Source organism: Eleutherodactylus coqui, chromosome 8 (genome assembly GCF_035609145.1).
Source record: "Eleutherodactylus coqui strain aEleCoq1 chromosome 8, aEleCoq1.hap1, whole genome shotgun sequence".
Lineage (NCBI taxonomy): Eukaryota > Metazoa > Chordata > Amphibia > Anura > Eleutherodactylidae > Eleutherodactylus > Eleutherodactylus coqui.
In genome coordinates this window covers 140,446,851-140,469,714 of record NC_089844.1, presented here as the reverse complement: position 1 = coordinate 140,469,714, position 22,864 = coordinate 140,446,851, and the positions used below count along the sequence as shown (strand labels likewise).

The following is a 22,864-nucleotide window of genomic DNA, read 5'->3' as shown; positions in this document are numbered from 1 at the left end:
TACATAGGGGGCAGTATTATAGTAGTTATATTCTTGTACATAGGAGCAGTATTATAGTAGTTATATTCTTGTACATAAGGGGCAGTATTATAGTAGTTATATTCTTGTACATAGGGAGCAGTATTATAGTAGTTATATTCTTGTACATAGGGGGCAGTATTATAGTAGTTATATTCTTGTACATAGGGGGCAGTATTATAGTAGTTATATTCTTGTACATAGGAGCAGTATTATAGTAGTTATATTCTTGTACATTGGAGGCAGTATTATAGTAGTTATATTCTTGTACATAGGAGCAGTATTAAAGTAGTTATATTCTTGTACATAGGGGGCAGTATTATAGTAGTTATATTCTTGTACACAGGGGGCAGTATTATAGTAGTTATATTCTTGTACATTGGAGGCAGTATTATAGTAGTTATATTCTTGTATATAGGGGCAGTATTATAGTAGTCATATTCTTGTACATAGGGAGCAGTATTATAGTAGTTATATTCTTGTACATAGGGGGCAGTATTATAGTAGTTATATTCTTGTACATAGAGGACAGTATTATAGTAGTTATATTCTTGTACATAGGAGCAGTATTATAGTAGTTATATTCTTGTACATAGGGAGCAGTATTATAGTAGTTATATTCTTGTACATACGGGGCAGTATTATAGTAGTTATATTCTGGTACATAGGAGGCAGTATTATAGTAGTTATATTCTTGTACATAGGAGCAGTATTATAGTAGTTATATTCTTGTACATAGGAGCAGTATTATAGTAGTTATATTCTTGTACATAAGAGGCAGTATTATAGTATTTATATTCTTGTAGATAGGAGGCAGTATTATAGGAGTTATATTCTTGTACATGGGAGCAGTATTATAGTAGTTATATTCTTGTACATAGGGGGCAGTATTATAGTAGTTATATTCTTGTACATAGGGGGCAGTATTATAGTAGTTATATTCTTGTACATAGGGGGCAGTATTATAGTAGTTATATTCTTGTACATAGGGGGCAGTATTATAGTAGTTATATTCTTGTACATAGGGGGCAGTATTATAGTAGTTATATTCTTGTACATAGGGGGCAGTATTATAGTAGTTATATTCTTGTACATAGGGGGCAGTATTATAGTAGTTATATTCTTGTACATAGGGGGCAGTATTATAGTAGTTATATTCTTGTACATAGGAGGCAGTATTATAGTAGTTATATTCTTGTACATATGGGGCAGTATTATAGTAGTTATATTCTTGTACATAGGAGGCAGTATTATAGTAGTTATATTCTTGTACATAGGAGGCAGCATTATAGTAGTTATATTCTTGTACATAGGAGGCAGCATTATAGTAGTTATATTCTTGTACATAGGGGGCAGTATTATAGTAGTTATATTCTTGTACATAGGAGCAGTATTATAGTAGTTATATTCTTGTACATAGGAGGCAGTATTATAGTAGTTATATTCTTGTACATAGGAAGCAGTATTATAGTAGTTACATTCTTGTACATAGGGGGCAGTATTATAGTAGTTATATTCTTGTACATAGGGAGCAGTATTATAGTAGTTATATTCTTGTACATACGGGGCAGTATTATAGTAGTTATATTCTGGTACATAGGAGGCAGTATTATAGTAGTTATATTCTTGTACATAGGAGGCAGTATTATAGTAGTTATATTCTTGTACATAGGAGGCAGTATTATAGTAGTTATATTCTTGTACACAGGAGGCAGTATTATAGTAGTTAGATTCTTGTACGTAGTGGGCAGTATTATAGTAGTTATATTCTTGTACACAGGGGACAGTATTATAGTAGTTATATTCTTGTACATAGGAGGCAGTATAATAGTAGTTATATTTTTGTATATAGGAGGCAGTATTATACTAGTTATATTCTTGTACATAGGAGGCAGTATTATACTAGTTATATTCTTGTACACAGGAGGCAGTATTATACTAGTTATATTCTTGTACATAGGGGGCAGTATTATAGTAGTTATATTCTTGTACATAGGGGGCAGTATTATAGTAGTTATATTCTTGTACATAGGGGGCAGTATTATAGTAGTTATATTCTTGTACATAGGAGGCAGTATTATAGTAGTTATATTCTTGTACATATGGGGCAGTATTATAGTAGTTATATTCTTGTACATAGGAGGCAGTATTATAGTAGTTATATTCTTGTACATAGGAGGCAGCATTATAGTAGTTATATTCTTGTACATAGGAGGCAGCATTATAGTAGTTATATTCTTGTACATAGGGGGCAGTATTATAGTAGTTATATTCTTGTACATAGGGGGCAGTATTATAGTAGTTATATTCTTGTACATAGGAGCAGTATTATAGTAGTTATATTCTTGTACATAGGAGGCAGTATTATAGTAGTTATATTCTTGTACATAGGAAGCAGTATTATAGTAGTTATATTCTTGTACATAGGGGGCAGTATTATAGTAGTTATATTCTTGTACATAGGGGGCAGTATTATAGTAGTTATATTCTTGTACATAGGGAGCAGTATTATAGTAGTTATATTCTTGTACATACGGGGCAGTATTATAGTAGTTATATTCTGGTACATAGGAGGCAGTATTATAGTAGTTATATTCTTGTACATAGGAGGCAGTATTATAGTAGTTATATTCTTGTACATAGGAGGCAGTATTATAGTAGTTATATTCTTGTACACAGGAGGCAGTATTATAGTAGTTAGATTCTTGTACGTAGTGGGCAGTATTATAGTAGTTATATTCTTGTACACAGGGGACAGTATTATAGTAGTTATATTCTTGTACATAGGAGGCAGTATAATAGTAGTTATATTTTTGTATATAGGAGGCAGTATTATACTAGTTATATTCTTGTACATAGGAGGCAGTATTATACTAGTTATATTCTTGTACACAGGAGGCAGTATTATAGTAGTTATATTCTTGTACACAGGGGACAGTATTATAGTAGTTATATTCTTGTACATAGGGGGCAGTATTATAGTAGTTATATTCTTGTACATAGGGGGCAGTATTATAGTAGTTATATTCTTGTACATAGGGGGCAGTATTATAGTAGTTATATTCTTGTACATAGGGGGCAGTATTATAGTAGTTATATTCTTGTACACAGGGGACAGTATTATAGTAGTTATATTCTTGTACATAGGGGGCAGTATTATAGTAGTTATATTCTTGTACATAGGGGGCAGTATTATAGTAGTTATATTCTTGTACATAGGGGGCAGTATTACAGTAGTTATATTCTTGTACATAGGAGGCAGTATTACAGTAGTTATATTCTTGTACATAGGAGGCAGTATTATAGTAGTTATATTCTTGTACATAGGAGGGGCAGTATTATAGTAGTTATATTCTTGTACATAGGGGGCAGTATTATAGTAGTTATATTCTTGTACATAGGGGGCAGTATTATAGTAGTTATATTCTTGTACATAGGGGGTAGTATTATAGTAGTTATATTCTTGTACATAGGAGGCAGTATTATAGTAGTTATATTCTTGTACATAGGAGGGGCAGTATTATAGTAGTTATATTCTTGTACATAGGGGGCAGTATTATAGTAGTTATATTCTTGTACATAGGGGGCAGTATTATAGTAGTTATATTCTTGTACATAGGGGGTAGTATTATAGTAGTTATATTCTTGTACATAGGAGGCAGTATTATAGTAGTTATATTCTTGTACATAGGAGGGGCAGTATTATAGTAGTTATATTCTTGTACATAGGGGGCAGTATTATAGTAGTTATATTCTTGTACATAGGGGGTAGTATTATAGTAGTTATATTCTTGTACATAGGAGGCAGTATTATAGTAGTTATATTCTTGTACATAGGAGCAGTATTATAGTAGTTATATTCTTGTACATAGGAGCAGTATTATAGTAGTTATATTCTTGTACATAAGAGGCAGTATTATAGTAGTTATATTCTTGTACATAGGGGCAGTATTATAGTAGTTATATTCTTGTACATAGGAGCAGTATTATAGTAGTTATATTCTTGTACATAGGAGGCAGTATTATAGTAGTTATATTCTTGTACATAGGGGCAGTATTATAGTAGTTATATTCTTGTACATAGGAGCAGTATAATAGCAGTTATATTCTTGTACATAGGGGCAGTATTATAGCAGTTATATTCTTGTACATAGGGGCAGTATTATAGCAGTTATATTCTTGTACATAGTGGGCAGTATTATAGTAGTTATATTCTTGTACACAGGGAGCAGTATTATAGTAGTTATATTCTTGTACATAGGGGGCAGTATTATAGTAGTTATATTCTTGTACATAGGGAGCAGTATTATAGTAGTTATATTCTTGTACATAGGAGGCAGTATTATAGTAGTTATATTCTTGTACATATGGGGCAGTATTATAGTAGTTATATTCTTGTACATAGGAGGCAGTATTATAGTAGTTATATTCTTGTACATAGGAGGCAGCATTATAGTAGTTATATTCTTGTACATAGGAGGCAGCATTATAGTAGTTATATTCTTGTACATAGGGAGCAGTATTATAGTAGTTATATTCTTGTACATAGGGAGCAGTATTATAGCAGTTATATTCTTGTACATAGGAGCAGTATTATAGCAGTTATATTCTTGTACATAGGAGCAGTATTATAGCAGTTATATTCTTGTACATAGGGGGCAGTATTATAGTAGTTATATTCTTGTACACAGGAGGCAGTATTATAGTAGTTATATTCTTGTACATAGGGGCAGTATTATAGCAGTTATATTCTTGTACATAGGGGCAGTATTATAGCAGTTATATTCTTGTACATAGTGGGCAGTATTATAGTAGTTATATTCTTGTACATAGTGGGCAGTATTATAGTAGTTATATTCTTGTACATAGGGAGCAGTATTATAGTAGTTATATTCTTGTACATAGGGGGCAGTATTATAGTAGTTATATTCTTGTACACAGGGAGCAGTATTATAGTAGTTATATTCTTGTACACAGGGAGCAGTATTATAGTAGTTATATTCTTGTACACAGGGAGCAGTATTATAGTAGTTATATTATTGTACATAGGGGGCAGTATAGTAGTTATATTCTTGTACATAGGGGGCAGTACTATAGTAGTTATATTCTTGTACATAGTAGCAGTATTATAGTAGTTATATTCTTGTACATAGGAGGCAGTATTATAGCAGTTATATTCTTGTACATAGGGAGCAGTATTATAGTAGTTATATTCTTGTACATAGGAGGCAGTATTATAGTAGTTATATTCTTGTACATAGGAGCAGTATTATAGTAGTTATATTCTTGTACATAGGAGCAGTATTATAGTAGTTATATTCTTGTACATAGGAGGCAGTATTATAGTAGTTATATTCTTGTACATAGGGAGCAGTATTATAGTAGTTATATTCTTGTACATAGGGGGCAGTATTATAGTAGTTATATTCTTGTACATAGGGGGCAGTATTATAGTAGTTATATTCTTGTACATAGGGGGCAGTATTATAGTAGTTATATTCTTGTACATAGGGGGCAGTATTATAGTAGTTATATTCTTGTACATAGGGGGCAGTATTATAGTAGTTATATTCTTGTACATAGGGGGCAGTATTATAGTAGTTATATTCTTGTACATAGGGGGCAGTATTATAGTAGTTATATTCTTGTACATAGGAGCAGTATTATAGTAGTTATATTCGTGTACATAGGGGCAGTATTATAGTAGTTATATTCATGTACATAGGAGCCAGTATTATAGTAGTTATATTCTTGTACATAGGGGCAGTATTATAGTAGTTATATTCATGTACATAGGAGCAGTATTATAGTAGTTATATTCTTGTACATAGGGGCAGTATTATAGTAGTTATATTCATGTACATAGGAGCCAGTATTATAGTAGTTATATTCTTGTACATAGGGGGCAGTATTATAGTAGTTATATTCTTGTACATAGGGGGCAGTATCATAGTAGTTATATTCCTGTACATAGGGGGCAGTATTATAGTAGTTATATTCTTGTACATAGGAGCAGTATTATAGTAGTTATATTCTGGTACATAGGAGCAGTATTATAGTAGTTATATTCTTGTACATAGGGAGCAGTATTATAGTAGTTATATTCTTGTACATAGGGGACAGTATTATAGTAGTTATATTCTTGTACATAGGGGGCAGTATTATAGTAGTTATATTCTTGTACAGAGGAGCAGTATTATAGTAGTTATATTTTTGTACATAGGGGCAGTATTATAGTAGTTATATTCTTGTACATAGGAGGCAGTATTATAGTAGTTATATTCTTGTACATAGGAGCAGTATTATAGTAGTTATATTCGTGTACATAGGGGCAGTATTATAGTAGTTATATTCATGTACATAGGAGCCAGTATTATAGTAGTTATATTCTTGTACATAGGGGCAGTATTATAGTAGTTATATTCATGTACATAGGAGCAGTATTATAGTAGTTATATTCTTGTACATAGGGGCAGTATTATAGTAGTTATATTCATGTACATAGGAGCCAGTATTATAGTAGTTATATTCTTGTACATAGGGGGCAGTATTATAGTAGTTATATTCTTGTACATAGGGGGCAGTATCATAGTAGTTATATTCCTGTACATAGGGGGCAGTATTATAGTAGTTATATTCTTGTACATAGGAGCAGTATTATAGTAGTTATATTCTGGTACATAGGAGCAGTATTATAGTAGTTATATTCTTGTACATAGGGAGCAGTATTATAGTAGTTATATTCTTGTACATAGGGGACAGTATTATAGTAGTTATATTCTTGTACATAGGGGGCAGTATTATAGTAGTTATATTCTTGTACAGAGGAGCAGTATTATAGTAGTTATATTTTTGTACATAGGGGCAGTATTATAGTAGTTATATTCTTGTACATAGGAGGCAGTATTATAGTAGTTATATTCTTGTACATAGGGGGTAGTATTATAGCAGTAATATCCTTGTACATAGTGGCAGTGTTATAATAGTAGTATATCCAGCTATTTAGTAGTAAAACCTTGCTTTTGTACGGCAAGAAGCTCTTCAGAGGGAAATAATTACTTATGCGGGGAAAATTTCTTCCCAGCATAAAGTAAACATATGAAATCTATCTGAAACATGACAGTAGTAACATTTGGAATAAAAACTGGCATTAAGAAAAAACAATGTTGCAAAGCATTTTATCCAGTGATCTGGGGGGTATTTACTGTCAGCATGAGTTGTGCCTGTAATCGCTTGTCTCGCTCACACAATATATTTGGATTGGCAGGAACTGGTTTCAGTCTGCTGAAGGCTCTGGGGGGCCGTATAGCGGTGCACGTAGATTTCCCTCGCAGCCTATACATTCCTACAGCTTGTTTTTATTAAACCCTCTTGGAACGATGTCATGTGGAGACGGCAGTAACAAACAGTCTGTTTCCATGACACGACTCTAGACCATAGGCTTGGATTTCGCAGGGTTTTCTCACATACCCCACAACTCACAGAGCGGCCGGGATCGCTGGGAACTCCTGCAGGAGTCTCTTAACCCCTTGAGTGGCGGGTTTCCTACCCCCCTGTCAGACCCACCAGGGCAGGTTTTTTAAATGGTCTAATCATTGAATTTCAACTAATTTTGCAGTTGCGTTCCCAGAGCCATAACATTTTCATTTTTCCATTGACACGGCCATGTGAGGGCTTGTTTTTTGTGGAACAAGTTGTACTTTTTGATGGCATCATTTTGGGGTATATATATTGTATTGCATAACTTTTGTAAAAACATTTGTAGGGCGATTGGGGGGAAAAAAAGAAATTCTGCCGTTTGTTTTTTGGACTTCATTTTTACGGCGTTCAGCGTGCAGAATAAATAATGTGATATCATTATTCTCCGAGTCACACGATTCCGGCGATACCAGGTTTATACAGGTTTTATGTTTCAGGGAGGAAAAAAAGAAATGGGGAAAAGAGAAAAAAAGGGGCCATGTCATTAAGGGGTTAAATAATGTACCAACTTCCTTCTGGGTCATTAAGACGCATGGATACCACATGTTTGTTTGTTTTTTCATTTATAATTTTTTTGGTTTTTTTTAAACTTTTTTTTTTGTCCCTTTAGGGGACTTCCACAGGGACCCATCAGGACCCCTGATCACATTCCGGGGGTCCGATGGTGACAGCCCTTTACATGCTGCAATGACAGCCCTTTACATGCTGCAGTCACATAGACTGCAGCATGTAAGGGGTTAACACAGCAGAGATTGGAGGTTTTCTCTGATCTCTGCTGTAAGAGCTGGTGCCCGCTTGTCCTCTGACAGCCAAGCACCAGCTCTCCCTGCCACAGAGATCATCAGCGATGGTCTCTATGGCAACCTGTAAACAAAGCAGGAGATTGCCGGCAATATCTTCCTGCTTCTCATTGTCCTGCTTTGTTCTCTGTGGGTCTGTGCAGGCAGAGCACACTGTCACAGCTTGTGGCATTGTGCTCTGCAGCTCCCATAGTGATACATAGCCCGGAAATCTTCCGGGCTATGTCGCTATGAGCAGTGGAGCTTGTCCCGGAAAATTTCCGGGCGTGCCACTCAAGGGGTTAAAGGAACAGTACATCGAACGTGTAACCAACGGGCTGTCACTGTTGGGCCTCACTCAGACAAGTGAAAAATTGTATGTTGCTCCAAAATAGTAAATCACATCGCACTACTACAATACTCTATATGCGAGATGAGATTTTTTTTTGCTCCTATGGCGATTCTTAGACTAATTCACACCACAGTAGAAAAAATACAAATCTACCAAACTTTCAATGAGATTTCCGTGCATAAAATGCCGTCTGTCCGTTCACAGATTTACCCAATTGAATAGGGATATAAAAAGAGTGGTGATCCGCGCCATTGAACATGAAAATCGGCAACACAGCCTTGGACCAAGTGCTATGTCAGGATAGGAGCAGAATAATGATCAGACAACGACTAGCCCGTCACCAAAAACGCAAATATAAGTATCAGATACCCAGCCGGGCACCACAAAAAGCATCAATGTGACCCACGCTGAACATCAGCCGCCCATCTGATGTCCTCATCAATATACTGCCAGTGTAGTCTGGCCGAGGTTGTGGACAGGTGCGGCACTAACTCTTACCTGCCTTATGCCACCTATATCCTCCCTAAATGGGGAGAGTTAAAAAACAGTCCAACCAATCACAGTGCAGCTTTCATTCTTCACAGCACTGCTGTTAAATGAAAGCTGCTCTGTGATTGGCTGTGGCGTCAGAGTCAGGAGAAATACACTGACTGCGGCTTAAGAAAAAAAATGGATATCCTATAAAGAATGCAGAATTTGTTGCAGATTTCCTTTCATAGGAATTTAGGAAAGATTTGAAGGGTCTAATAAATACCCTCTATGTGAAAATAAAATCAGGCCCCTAGAAGAAGTGGTCATTTTGCCGCAAAATCCGGCATGCAGTTACATCTCAGGCGGATATGCAAACGATTCAAGTTGTGGTGTGATTGGATCAACGGTCTTGTCACCGGAGGCCCTAAGGGTGGTTCACACGGGGAGGAAACGCTGCGCAACTCCAGGAGCAGCAAATTCTGCATCTAAAACACAGTTTGATCGGCAATCCATCTTGTACCCGCTCCCCTCCCAATTCTTTGCACAACCAGCGCAGCCTTTCACCCGCTGCCCCGCGGCCTCTAGTGAGCGCTCAATGCACGCCCGTATCACATCTTGTATCCAAGCTAGAGGTGGTACAACAGGGTACTAGAGCCTTCATGCCTGCCCGTATCACATCTTGTATTCAAGCTAGAGGCGGTACAACAGGGTACTAGAGCCTTCATGCCCACTCGTATCACATCCAAGCTAGAGGCGGTACAACAGGGTACTAGAGCCTCCATGCCCCCCATCACAGCTTGTATACAAGCTATAGGCAGTACAACAGGGTCCTAGAGCCTCCATGCCTGCCTGTATCACATCTTGTATCCAAGCTAGAGGCGGTACAACAGGGTCCTAGATCCTCCCTACAAGGGGTCGGTTCTCCACCATAAACTCTCCTTTTGCTCTGATATGTAATCACTTATAACAACGTTCCAATCACACATTCACTCCATTCTGCGCGGTAACAACACCGCAGCATGTCCTATTCCTGCGCGGGCTGGCACATCGCAGGGCAGACAGAGAAACGCAGGACGGGTAAGCGGGAGGTCAAAGCTGGCGCACGGGTCGCATCCCGCTGCAAAAATCTCGCAGTCAGAATCTGACCCGGCCATGGGCATGGGGTCTTATTTTGCACTTGCTTTGGCAATACTATAGGTTTTTCTTTTTTTGCCCCATCAATAAAGCGTCTTTGAGCTGGACTAGATATAAAGCTTCTAGATCATCTGTGGTGGCGATAAAATGTCCACATATACGGGGTACAAGTCCTAGAATAGACGGCTAAGACCGCTGGCAGATAGAGGTGCAGGCATCCATCTCTATCTAGACATCCTATTTCCATCTGATCTAGAACGATCCCTCGATGTCCACACAGCTGAATGTATCTAGAATGTTAAATCTACCTATGTAAGAGCCCCAGGCGGGGCATCTAGACAGACCCGCAGCAGGCTGCTATCTGGGAACCTGCTCTCATATAATTGTATACATATGAGGGGGTTTCTGCGTTCTGCTCCGTTCGGGGAAAGGGAAGGGGAATACCCGCAGCCAAACTGCTCCATCTCTGGAAACAACTGAATAGTGCCAGGCAGACCCCAATGACTACAATGGGGTTCGCCCACTTTCCAGCTGATTTGCATGCAGCGCCTTTTCTTCTGATATTTACAGCCGGAGGTTCTGAAGCCCCCCTTTATATGTCGTGGGGGTCCGTCAGGAGACGTTGGGTCCGTTTCACAATAGACCCACGCTGCCGCTAGTGCGAACAGCGCCAAATACAAGGCAGTGGACATTATAATGTCAATAATATTGTAATGCCCATCACACAGACATGTATACGGAGATCAGCGGCGCCACATAGCGCCCTCTGTCACAGAGCCATTGCCGGATGTTCCTTCTGTGCTGACCACTGATTGGCTGACTTGTAGCGCCCGCTACCTACATAAGGCTGCATTCAGACTTGTGTAATATGTGCACATTTTTGGGCTTGGATCATGGGTGAGTGCCCCGGCCTGACCGCAGGTTGTGTGCCCTGTACTCACAGCAGCATAGGAACCTATGCTGCTGTGAGTACAGGTCAGTCAGTGGCCCCACAGCCCTGCCGAGACACTCGGCCATATTACAGGACCAGAAATGTGTCAGATAGCCGCTTAGGCGTACGCGCACACGTGGTGACGCTGCTGTGGACCTTTCACTGTGTTAAAGTAAAGGGCCAAAAAGCGCATCAAAATGATTTTTATATGGATTTTGATGCGGATCCACAGCAGATTTAACCCTTTCAATTGAGGAAGTGCTATCTGTGGCAGATTCCTGGAGGTACGCTGGGGGGCGCTCACATGGCAGAATGTTTTTGTGTGTTTGACATGAAGTCCGTGCGAGTTTCATGTTAATCCCCCCCCCCCCCCCATCACTGTAATTTGGGATCCGCTCCACAGTCTGCACCGCGCAGAATTATTCCATAGAGCGGACTTTCATTCTTGACGCTAATTCGGTGCCGCAGCCGCATGTTCTGCATCAAGAGGTCTGCATGCGGATTTGCCCGTTGAAAAGGGTTAAATCTGCATGCAGGTTTGCGGTCATACATGTGCGGAGATGCCACCTGTGAACATAGCCAAAGAAAACCTTTCCTTAGACTGCGGAACCTCATAGTACACACCTTAGCTGCTACGGAACCTCATAGTACACACCTTAGCTGCTACGGAACCTCATAGTACACACCTTAGCTCCTGCGGAACCTTGTAGTACACACCTAAGTTCCTGCAGAACCTCATAGTACACACCTCAGCTGCTGCAGTACCTCATAGTACACACCTCAGCTGATGCGGAACCTCCTAGTACACACCTCAGCTGATGCGGAACCTCCTAGTACACACCTTAGCTGATGCGGAACCTCATAGTACACACCTCATCTGCTGCGCAACCTCATAGTGCACACCACAACTGCTGCTGACTCTTCCCCTCCAGTACTGTCGTACTGTAGCCAGTGCTGATACATGCGGCCCCCCGGTACCTGACCCTTCCCCTCTAGCACTGTGTAAGGACTGTCGTACTGTAGCCAGTGCTGATACATGCGGCCCCCCGGTACCTGACCCTTCCCCTCTAGCACCATGTAAGGACCGTCGTACTGTAGCCAGTGCTGATACATGCGGCCCCCCGGTACCTGACCCTTCCCCTCTAGCACCGTGTAAGGACCGTCGTACTGTAGCCAGTGCTGATACATGCGGCCCCCCGGTACCTGACCCTTCCCCTCTAGCACCGTGTAAGGACCGTCATACTGTAGCCAGTGCTGATACATGCGGCCCCCCGGTACCTGACCCTTCCCCTCCAGCACCGTGTAAGGACCGTCGTACTGTAGCCAGTGCTGATACATGCGGCCCCCCGGTACCTGACCCTTCCCCTCCAGCACCGTGTAAGGACCGTCGTACTGTAGCCAGTGCTGATACATGCGGCCCCCCGGTACCTGACCCTTTCCCTCCAGCACCGTGTAAGGACCGTCGTACTGTAGCCAGTGCTGATACATGCGGCCCCCCGGTACCTGACCCTTCCCCTCTAGCACCGTGTAAGGACCGTCATACTGTAGCCAGTGCTGATACATGCGGCCCCCCGGTACCTGACCCTTCCCCTCCAGCACCGTGTAAGGACCGTCGTACTGTAGCCAGTGCTGATACATGCGGCCCCCCGGTACCTGACCCTTCCCCTCCAGCACCGTGTAAGGACCGTCGTACTGTAGCCAGTGCTGATACATGCGGCCCCCCGGTACCTGACCCTTCCCCTCTAGCACCATGTAAGGACCGTCGTACTGTAGCCAGTGCTGATACATGCGGCCCCCCGGAACCTGACCCTTCCCCTCTAGCACCGTGTAAGGACCGTCGTACTGTAGCCAGTGCTGATACATGCGGCCCCCCGGTACCTGACCCTTCCCCTCTAGCACCGTGTAAGGACCGTCGTACTGTAGCCAGTGCTGATACATGCGGCCCCCCGGTACCTGACCCTTCCCCTCCAGCACCGTGTAAGGACCGTCGTACTGTAGCCAGTGCTGATACATGTGTTCCCCAGGAACCTGACCCTTCCCCTCTAGCACCGTGTAAGGACCGTCGTACTGTAGCCAGTGCTGATACATGTGGCCCCCCGGAACCTGACCCTTCCCCTCTAGCACCGTGTAAGGACCGTCGTACTGTAGCCAGTGCTGATACATGCGGCCCCCCCGGTACCTGACCCTTCCCCTCCAGCACCGTGTAAGGACCGTCGTACTGTAGCCAGTGCTGATACATGTGGCCCCCCGGAACCTGACCCTTCCCCTCTAGCACCATGTAAGGACCACCGTACTGTAGCCAGTGCTGACACATGTGGCCCCCCGGTACCTGACCCTTCCCCTCTAGCACCATGTAAGGACCGTCGTACTGTAGCCAGTGCTGATACATGCGGCCCCCCAGTACCTGACCCTTCCCCTCTAGCACCGTCGTATTGTAGCCAGTGCTGATACATGCGGCCCCCCGGTACCTGACCCTTTCCCTCCAGCACTGTGTAAGGACCGTCGTACTGTAGCCAGTGCTGATACATGCGGCCCCCCGGTACCTGACCCTTTCCCTCCAGCACCGTGTAAGGACCGTCTTACTGTAGCCAGTGCTGATACATGCGGCCCCCCGGTACCTGACCCTTCCCCTCCAGCACCGTGTAAGGACCGTCGTACTGTAGCCAGTGCTGATACATGTGTTCCCCCGGAACCTGACCCTTCCCCTCTAGCACCGTGTAAGGACCGTCGTACTGTAGCCAGTGCTGATACATGTGGCCCCCCGGAACCTGACCCTTCCCCTCTAGCACCGTGTAAGGACCGTCGTACTGTAGCCAGTGCTGATACATGCGGCCCCCCCGGTACCTGACCCTTCCCCTCCAGCACCGTGTAAGGACCGTCGTACTGTAGCCAGTGCTGATACATGTGGCCCCCCGTAACCTGACCCTTCCCCTCTAGCACCATGTAAGGACCGCCGTACTGTAGCCAGTGCTGACACATGTGGCCCCCCGGTACCTGACCCTTCCCCTCTAGCACCATGTAAGGACCGTCGTACTGTAGCCAGTGCTGATACATGCGGCCCCCCAGTACCTGACCCTTCCCCTCTAGCACCGTCGTATTGTAGCCAGTGCTGATACATGCGGCCCCCCGGTACCTGACCCTTTCCCTCCAGCACCGTGTAAGGACCGTCTTACTGTAGCCAGTGCTGATACATGCGGCCCCCCGGTACCTGACCCTTCCCCTCTAGCACCATGTAAAGACCGTCGTACTGTAGCCAGTGCTGATACATGCGGCCCCCCGGTTCCTGACCCTTCCCCTCCAGCACCGTGTAAGGACCGTCGTACTGTAGCCAGTGCTGATACATGTGGCCCCCCGGTACCTGACCCTTCCCCTCCAGCACCGTGTAAGGACCGTCATACTGTAGCCAGTGCTGATACATGCGGCCCCCCGGTACCTGACCCTTCCCCTCTAGCACCGTGTAAGGACCGTCGTACTGTAGCCAGTGCTGATACATGCGGCCCCCCGGTACCTGACCCTTCCCCTCCAGCACCGTGTAAGGACCGTCGTACTGTAGCCAGTGCTGATACATGCGGCCCCCCGGTACCTGACCCTTCCCCTCCAGCACCGTGTAAGGACCGTCGTACTGTAGCCAGTGCTGATACATGCGGCCCCCCGGTACCTGACCCTTCCCCTCCAGCACCGTGTAAGGACCGTCGTACTGTAGCCAGTGCTGATACATGCGGCCCCCCGGTACCTGACCCTTCCCCTCCAGCACCGTGTAAGGACCGTCATACTGTAGCCAGTGCTGATACATGCGGCCCCCAGGTACCTGACCCTTCCCCTCCAGCACCGTGTAAGGACCGTCGTACTGTAGCCAGTGCTGATACATGCGGCCCCCCGGTACCTGACCCTTCCCCTCCAGCACCGTGTAAGGACCGCCGTACTGTAGCCAGTGCTGATACATGCGGCCCCCCGGTACCTGACCCTTCCCCTCTAGCACCATGTAAGGACCGTCGTACTGTAGCCAGTGCTGATACATGTGGCCCCCCGGAACCTGACCCTTCCCCTCTAGCACCGTGTAAGGACCGTCGTACTGTAGCCAGTGCTGATACATGCGGCCCCCCGGTACCTGACCCTTCCCCTCTAGCACCGTGTAAGGACCGTCGTACTGTAGCCAGTGCTGATACATGCGGCCCCCCGGTACCTGACCCTTCCCCTCCAGCACCGTGTAAGGACCGTCGTACTGTAGCCAGTGCTGATACATGTGTCCCCCCGGAACCTGACCCTTCCCCTCTAGCACCGTGTAAGGACCGTCGTACTGTAGCCAGTGCTGATACATGTGGCCCCCCGGAACCTGACCCTTCCCCTCTAGCACCGTGTAAGGACCGTCGTACTGTAGCCAGTGCTGATACATGCGGCCCCCCCGGTACCTGACCCTTCCCCTCCAGCACCGTGTAAGGACCGTCGTACTGTAGCCAGTGCTGATACATGTGGCCCCCCGTAACCTGACCCTTCCCCTCTAGCACCATGTAAGGACCGCCGTACTGTAGCCAGTGCTGACACATGTGGCCCCCCGGTACCTGACCCTTCCCCTCTAGCACCATGTAAGGACCGTCGTACTGTAGCCAGTGCTGATACATGCGGCCCCCCAGTACCTGACCCTTCCCCTCTAGCACCGTCGTATTGTAGCCAGTGCTGATACATGCGGCCCCCCGGTACCTGACCCTTCCCCTCCAGCACCATGTAAGGACCGTCGTACTGTAGCCAGTGCTGATACATGCGGCCCCCCGGTACCTGACCCTTTCCCTCCAGCACTGTGTAAGGACCGTCGTACTGTAGCCAGTGCTGATACATGCGGCCCCCCGGTACCTGACCCTTTCCCTCCAGCACCGTGTAAGGACCGTCTTACTGTAGCCAGTGCTGATACATGCGGCCCCCCGGTACCTGACCCTTCCCCTCTAGCACCATGTAAGGACCGTCGTACTGTAGCCAGTGCTGATACATGCGGCCCCCCGGTTCCTGACCCTTCCCCTCCAGCACCGTGTAAGGACCGTCGTACTGTAGCCAGTGCTGATACATGTGGCCCCCCGGTACCTGACCCTTCCCCTCCAGCACCGTGTAAGGACCGTCATACTGTAGCCAGTGCTGATACATGCGGCCCCCCGGTACCTGACCCTTCCCCTCTAGCACCGTGTAAGGACCGTCGTACTGTAGCCAGTGCTGATACATGCGGCCCCCCGGTACCTGACCCTTCCCCTCTAGCACCGTGTAAGGACCGTCGTACTGTAGCCAGTGCTGATACATGCGGCCCCCCGGTACCTGACCCTTCCCCTCTAGCACCGTGTAAGGACCGTCATACTGTAGCCAGTGCTGATACATGCGGCCCCCCGGTACCTGACCCTTCCCCTCCAGCACCGTGTAAGGACCGTCGTACTGTAGCCAGTGCTGATACATGCGGCCCCCCGGTACCTGACCCTTCCCCTCCAGCACCGTGTAAGGACCGTCGTACTGTAGCCAGTGCTGATACATGCGGCCCCCCGGTACCTGACCCTTTCCCTCCAGCACCGTGTAAGGACCGTCGTACTGTAGCCAGCGCTGATACATGCGGCCCCCCGGTACCTGACCCTTCCCCTCTAGCACCGTGTAAGGACCGTCATACTGTAGCCAGCGCTGATACATGCGGCCCCCCGGTACCTGACCCTTCCCCTCCAGCACCGTGTAAGGACCGTCGTACTGTAGCCAGTGCTGATACATGCGGCCCCCCGGTACCTGACCCTTCCCCTCCAGCACCTTGTAAGGACCGTCGTACTGTAGCCAGTGCTGATACATGCGGCCCCCCGGTACCTGACCCTTCCCCTCTAGCACCATGTAAGGACCGTCGTACTGTAGCCAGTGCTGATACATGCGGCCCCCCGGAACCTGACCCTTCCCCTCTAGCACCGTGTAAGGACCGTCGTACTGTAGCCAGTGCTGATACATGCGGCCCCCCGGTACCTGACCCTTCCCCTCTAGCACCGTGTAAGGACCGTCGTACTGTAGCCAGTGCTGATACATGCGGCCCCCCGGTACCTGACCCTTCCCCTCCAGCACCGTGTAAGGACCGTCGTACTGTAGCCAGTGCTGATACATGTGTTCCCCCGGAACCTGACCCTTCCCCTCTAGCACCGTGTAAGGACCGTCGTACTGTAGCCAGTGCTGATACATGTGGCCCCCCGGTACCTGACCCTTCCCCTCTAGCACCGTGTAAGGACCGTCGTACTGTAGCCAGTGCTGATACATGCGGCCCCCCCGGTACCTGACCCTTCCCCTCCAGCACCGTGTAAGGACCGTCGTACTGTAGCCAGTGCTGATACATGTGGCCCCCCGGAACCTGACCCTTCCCCTCTAGCACCATGTAAGGACCGCCGTACTGTAGCCAGTGCTGACACATGTGGCCCCCCGGTACCTGACCCTTCCCCTCTAGCACCATGTAAGGACCGTCGTACTGTAGCCAGTGCTGATACATGCGGCCCCCCAGTACCTGACCCTTCCCCTCTAGCACCGTCGTATTGTAGCCAGTGCTGATACATGCGGCCCCCCGGTACCTGACCCTTTCCCTCCAGCACTGTGTAAGGACCGTCGTACTCTTGCCAGTGCTGATACATGCGGCCCCCCGGTACCTGACCCTTTCCCTCCAGCACCGTGTAAGGACCGTCTTACTGTAGCCAGTGCTGATACATGCGGCCCCCCGGTACCTGACCCTTCCCCTCTAGCACCATGTAAGGACCGTCGTACTGTAGCCAGTGCTGATACATGCGGCCCCCCGGTTCCTGACCCTTCCCCTCCAGCACCGTGTAAGGACCGTCGTACTGTAGCCAGTGCTGATACATGTGGCCCCCCGGTACCTGACCCTTCCCCTCCAGCACCGTGTTAGGACCGTCATACTGTAGCCAGTGCTGATACATGCGGCCCCCCGGTACCTGACCCTTCCCCTCTAGCACCGTGTAAGGACCGTCGTACTGTAGCCAGTGCTGATACATGCGGCCCCCCGGTACCTGACCCTTCCCCTCCAGCACCGTGTAAGGACCGTCGTACTGTAGCCAGTGCTGATACATGCGGCCCCCCGGTACCTGACCCTTCCCCTCCAGCACCGTGTAAGGACCGTCGTACTGTAGCCAGTGCTGATACATGTGGCCCCCCGGAACCTGACCCTTCCCCTCTAGCACCATGTAAGGACCGCCGTACTGTAGCCAGTGCTGACACATGTGGCCCCCCGGTACCTGACCCTTCCCCTCTAGCACCATGTAAGGACCGTCGTACTGTAGCCAGTGCTGATACATGCGGCCCCCCAGTACCTGACCCTTCCCCTCTAGCACCGTCGTATTGTAGCCAGTGCTGATACATGCGGCCCCCCGGTACCTGACCCTTTCCCTCCAGCACTGTGTAAGGACCGTCGTACTGTAGCCAGTGCTGATACATGCGGCCCCCCGGTACCTGACCCTTTCCCTCCAGCACCGTGTAAGGACCGTCTTACTGTAGCCAGTGCTGATACATGCGGCCCCCCGGTACCTGACCCTTCCCCTCTAGCACCATGTAAGGACCGTCGTACTGTAGCCAGTGCTGATACATGCGGCCCCCCGGTTCCTGACCCTTCCCCTCCAGCACCGTGTAAGGACCGTCGTACTGTAGCCAGTGCTGATACATGTGGCCCCCCGGTACCTGACCCTTCCCCTCCAGCACCGTGTAAGGACCGTCATACTGTAGCCAGTGCTGATACATGCGGCCCCCCGGTACCTGACCCTTCCCCTCTAGCACCGTGTAAGGACCGTCGTACTGTAGCCAGTGCTGATACATGCGGCCCCCCGGTACCTGACCCTTCCCCTCCAGCACCGTGTAAGGACCGTCGTACTGTAGCCAGTGCTGATACATGCGGCCCCCCGGTACCTGACCCTTCCCCTCCAGCACCGTGTAAGGACCGTCGTACTGTAGCCAGTGCTGATACATGCGGCCCCCCGGTACCTGACCCTTCCCCTCCAGCACCGTGTAAGGACCGTCGTACTGTAGCCAGTGCTGATACATGCGGCCCCCCGGTACCTGACCCTTCCCCTCCAGCACCGTGTAAGGACCGTCGTACTGTAGCCAGTGCTGATACATGTGTCCCCCCGGTACCTGACCCTTCCCCTCTAGCACCGTGTAAGGACCGTCGTACTGTAGCCAGTGCTGATACATGTGGCCCCCCGGAACCTGACCCTTCCCCTCCAGCACCGTGTAAGGACCGTCATACTGTAGCCAGTGCTGATACATGCGGCCCCCCGGTACCTGACCCTTCCCCTCTAGCACCGTGTAAGGACCGTCGTACTGTAGCCAGTGCTGATACATGCGGCCCCCCGGTACCTGACCCTTCCCCTCCAGCACCGTGTAAGGACCGTCGTACTGTAGCCAGTGCTGATACATGCGGCCCCCCGGTACCTGACCCTTCCCCTCCAGCACCGTGTAAGGACCGTCGTACTGTAGCCAGTGCTGATACATGCGGCCCCCCGGTACCTGACCCTTCCCCTCCAGCACTGTGTAAGGACCGTCGTACTGTAGCCAGTGCTGATACATGCGGCCCCCCGGTACCTGACCCTTCCCCTCCAGCACCGTGTAAGGACCGTCGTACTGTAGCCAGTGCTGATACATGCGGCCCCCCGGTACCTGACCCTTTCCCTCCAGCACCGTGTAAGGACCGTCGTACTGTAGCCAATGCTGATACATGCGGCCCCCCGGTACCTGACCCTTCCCCTCTAGCACCGTGTAAGGACAGTCATACTGTAGCCAGTGCTGATACATGCGGCCCCCCGGTACCTGACCCTTCCCCTCCAGCACCGTGTAAGGACCGTCGTACTATAGCCAGTGCTGATACATGCGGCCCCCCGGTACCTGACCCTTCCCCTCCACCACCGTGTAAGGACCGTCGTACTGTAGCCAGTGCTGATACATGCGGCCCCCCGGTACCTGACCCTTCCCCTCTAGCACCATGTAAGGACCGTCGTACTGTAGCCAGTGCTGATACATGTGGCCCCCCGGAACCTGACCCTTCCCCTCTAGCACCGTGTAAGGACCGTCGTACTGTAGCCAGTGCTGATACATGCGGCCCCCCGGTACCTGACCCTTCCCCTCCAGCACCGTGTAAGGACCGTCGTACTGTAGCCAGTGCTGATACATGCGGCCCCCCGGTACCTGACCCTTCCCCTCCAGCACCGTGTAAGGACCGTCGTACTGTAGCCAGTGCTGATACATGTGTCCCCCCGGAACCTGACCCTTCCCCTCTAGCACCGTGTAAGGACCGTCGTACTGTAGCCAGTGCTGATACATGTGGCCCCCCGGAACCTGAAACTTCCCCTCTAGCACCGTGTAAGGACCGTCGTACTGTAGCCAGTGCTGATACATGCGGCCCCCCCGGTACCTGACCCTTCCCCTCCAGCACCGTGTAAGGACCGTCGTACTGTAGCCAGTGCTGATACATGTGGCCCCCCGTAACCTGACCCTTCCCCTCTAGCACCATGTAAGGACCGCCGTACTGTAGCCAGTGCTGACACATGTGGCCCCCCGGTACCTGACCCTTCCCCTCTAGCACCATGTAAGGACCGTCGTACTGTAGCCAGTGCTGATACATGCGGCCCCCCAGTACCTGACCCTTCCCCTCTAGCACCGTCGTATTGTAGCCAGTGCTGATACATGCAGCCCCCCGGTACCTGACCCTTCCCCTCCAGCACCATGTAAGGACCGTCGTACTGTAGCCAGTGCTGATACATGCGGCCCCCCGGTACCTGACCCTTTCCCTCTAGCACTGTGTAAGGACCGTCGTACTGTAGCCAGTGCTGATACATGCGGCCCCCCGGTACCTGACCCTTCCCCTCTAGCACCATGTAAGGACCGTCGTACTGTAGCCAGTGCTGATACATGCGGCCCCCCGGTTCCTGACCCTTCCCCTCCAGCACCGTGTAAGGACCGTCGTACTGTAGCCAGTGCTGATACATGTGGCCCCCCGGTACCTGACCCTTCCCCTCCAGCACCGTGTAAGGACCGTCATACTGTAGCCAGTGCTGATACATGCGGCCCCCCGGTACCTGACCCTTCCCCTCTAGCACCGTGTAAGGACCGTCGTACTGTAGCCAGTGCTGATACATGCGGCCCCCCGGTACCTGACCCTTCCCCTCCAGCACCGTGTAAGGACCGTCGTACTGTAGCCAGTGCTGATACATGCGGCCCCCCGGTACCTGACCCTTCCCCTCCAGCACCGTGTAAGGACCGTCGTACTGTAGCCAGTGCTGATACATGCGGCCCCCCGGTACCTGACCCTTCCCCTCCAGCACCGTGTAAGGACCGTCGTACTGTAACCAGTGCTGATACATGCGGCCCCCCGGTACCTGACCCTTCCCCTCCAGCACCGTGTAAGGACCGTCGTACTGTAGCCAGTGCTGATACATGCGGCCCCCCGGTACCTGACCCTTCCCCTCTAGCACCGTGTAAGGACCGTCGTACTGTAGCCAGTGCTGATACATGCGGCCCCCCGGTACCTGACCCTTCCCCTCCAGCACCGTGTAAGGACCGCCGTACTGTAGCCAGTGCCGATACATGCGGCCCCCGGTACCTGACCCTTCCCCTCTAGCACCGTCGTACTGTGGCCAGTGCTGATACATGCGGCCCCCCGGTACCTGACCCTTCCCCTCCAGCACTGTGTAAGGACCGTCGTACTGTAGCCAGTGCTGATACATGCGGCCCCCCGGTACCTGACCCTTCCCCTCTAGCACCGTGTAAGGACCGTCGTACTGTAGCCAGTGCTGATACATGCGGCCCCCCGGTACCTGACCCTTCCCCTCCAGCACCGTGTAAGGACCGCCGTACTGTAGCCAGTGCTGATACATGCGGCCCCTCGGTACCTGACCCTTCCCCTCCAGCACCGTGTAAGGACCGCCGTACTGTAGCCAGTGCTGATACATGCGGCCCCCCGGTACCTGACCCTTCCCCTCCAGCACTGTGTAAGGACCGTCATACTGTAGCCAGTGCTGATACATGCGGCCCCCCGGTACCTGACCCTTCCCCTCCAGCACAGTGTAAGGACCGTCATACTGTAGCCAGTGCTGATACATGCGGCCCCCTGGTACCTGACCCTTCCCCTCCAGCACAGTGTAAGGACCATCGTACTGTAGCCAGTGCTGATACATGCGGCCCCCCGGTACCTGACCCTTCCCCTCCAGCACCGTGTAAGGACCGTCGTACTGTAGCCAGTGCTGATACATGCGGCCCCCCGGTACCTGACCCTTCCCCTCCAGCACCGTGTAAGGACCGTCGTACTGTAGCCAGTGCTGATACATGCGGCCCCCCGGAACCTGACCCTTCCCCTCTAGCACCGTCGTACTGTGGCCAGTGCTGATACATGCGGCCCCCCGGTACCTGACCCTTCCCCTCTAGCACCGTCGTACTGTGGCCAGTGCTGATACATGCGGCCCCCCGGAACCTGACCCTTCCCCTCTAGCACCGTGTAAGGACCGTCGTACTGTAGCCAGTGCTGATACATGCGGCCCCCCGGTACCTGACCCTTCCCCTCTAGCACCGTGTAAGGACCGTCGTACTGTAGCCAGTGCTGATACATGTGGCCCCCCGGAACCTGACCCTTCCCCTCTAGCACCGTCTAAGGACCGTCGTACTGTAGCCAGTGCTGATACATGCGGCCCCCCGGTACCTGACCCTTCCCCTCTA

At 49.1% G+C, this 22,864-nt stretch overlaps 1 protein-coding gene across 6 annotated transcripts in view; it reads right to left on the bottom strand.

The window, feature by feature from the left end:
• TRAF7 (TNF receptor associated factor 7) overlaps positions 1 to 22,864 on the bottom strand; it is a 50,628-nt gene that overhangs the window by 21,567 nt on the left and 6,197 nt on the right. The gene's annotated exons all lie outside the window — the stretch shown is intronic.